The following is a 2,154-nucleotide window of genomic DNA, read 5'->3' on the forward strand; positions in this document are numbered from 1 at the left end:
AGAAAGGCAGAGACAATGGGGCCTTAAGAGACACCCAGGGCAGTGTCAGCTGTGATAAAAAAAAAAATCTGGAAACAAAGTTAATTTATAAATCACCAAGGTCTGTTGTTTCGGGAGAAAATAATTACCCGTGAATCTCGACTGAAACTGTCGAGGTGGAGGAGTGGACCCTGGCACATTGAGACACTCGGCTGCTCTGCGGCACAGCTTGAACAGAACTGGAATGAATCCATCCACTTTGACAGGTGTAGCCACCATCTCCTGTGACAACTCCTCCCCTTCCTTGTTGGCACTGACCTCATCCTCAGAGAGGCCACCTGAGGCCATCAAAAAGATCTTGTCATCCGCCAGCAACATAGTCTGCATGTTGAACTTGGCCAGGTTCTCATCCACGTCATCTGTGGGAAGGAGCTCATCCATCTGCTCACCCCAGGATAATGCTGCGGCGCTGTCCGCGATCTCATCTGACTAACTCTGCGGTTGGTTCAAGAGTCTCGAACAGTAGCGGGTCCCTCGTTGCGGTTGAATTTCCTAGTGTCTTTGTCAGGAACCCTACTCGTCTTTCCAAGGTCAACTTGCAGAGTTGGCTACAGGTTAGCAAGTGCAGCCTTAGCATGCAACATGCCAAGACAAACTGGACAATGGGTGTCTGACTCAGAGAGAAAAAATATCCGCAAGCGCTCGGACATGGACATGAACCAGAACTTCCCGCCCTGCTAGCCCTTTGCTCAGAGTTTCTTCTTGCTCTTCTCCAGCACCAAATTAGTTGTAGAGAAAGATAATAGTTTGTCAGTTAACAAGCTAAACAGGCAAAAAGATATCTGCTTAGACATTTTAGTCTGCTTATGCTGTTCTTACGCGCTCCCTCATTAGCAAGGCTAAATAGGGAAGCGTGAATTTGACCAGTTAGCAAGCTAAGCAGGCTAGAAAGAAAGCAAGACAGAAAAGAGACCATTAGTTGGGCTTAATGGGGTAAGTAAATGCGGCAAATTAGCAGGGTAAGTGAGCAGCAAGCAGGACCTAACACCTGTGATAGATGAGGGACTACTGTACTGAAAATATAGACACAAGTTAAGAAAATACACACAAGCAAATGATGAATTTTGAGCTTGCAATTCTACTTATATTCATGTAAATATAAATTTACACATTTGTAACCATTTTTTTATGTTACTTTGCATAAAAAATATTCATGTAAATCTTATTTGCAGGTTAAAAATGTAAATACAAGTACACATTTTTCTGCATGCGTACAAATCAAAGTTACAAGTTCACAGGTTTTGCTACATATCTACATTCATAATTATGAGGTCAAATACAGAAATATTTAGTACATTTCCCTTTCAGGTTTCCTAAAATTCCATCATTATAAACACATCTCATCTGGTTGTGTAAATACACAAACAGATCTCCATATTGTGCAGATCTGTTGAAGAATGACGCAGCTTGATTGAACCAGGGCTTAATTTGTAAACTGATTGATGCTGGAACAGCGGGCAGGCCGGGGTTGGGTCCGTGTGTCCTCTCACAGAAAATTTTGAATAACAGAGATGCCATTTCCTGCACTTTGGTGTATTTTAACGGGTTGTTATATATCAACATTTACCTACATTTGTAAACACTTTATAAAATTACTATTTTGGAGAGGAACAGCAGGTTGTGTGTGAATAGAGCAGCTGTAATTCTGCCAGGTGTCCTAAACCCCCTCCTCCCTCTCCTCACTTCATGGTTCTGAGCTGAACTCTTCTCCACTCCTGCTCCAGTCTCGTGGCATCGTTTGAAGCACCTGAAGGCTTCGATTTTCTGTTGTTCAACTAAGGACAATCAATCAATCCATCCATCCATCCATCTATCCATCTTTTATTAAAGCAAATTGGACTGTCTTTTTGACATTTTGATTGCTGTTATTTTGACAAATTAGCGCCGTTGTTTTGAAACATGACGTATAATATCCTGATGCATGCTCAATAATCCAGGTAGAAAAATCTAAAAAAGTTAAATCTGGTCCTCTGGACATTCAAAAAAACAAAACAAAGCAAATCAACAAAAAAAATGTAGAAACGTTTCGTCTCTCATCCGAGAGACTTCCTCAGTCTGAGGAGCTGTATTCAGCTCAGTCTCTTAAATAGCACCGTCTCAGGGTGGATCAACCAG

The sequence above is a fragment of the Nematolebias whitei genome, chromosome 1 (assembly GCF_014905685.2).
Source record: "Nematolebias whitei isolate Nwh7 chromosome 1, NemWhi1, whole genome shotgun sequence".
NCBI classification, from domain to species: domain Eukaryota; kingdom Metazoa; phylum Chordata; class Actinopteri; order Cyprinodontiformes; family Rivulidae; genus Nematolebias; species Nematolebias whitei.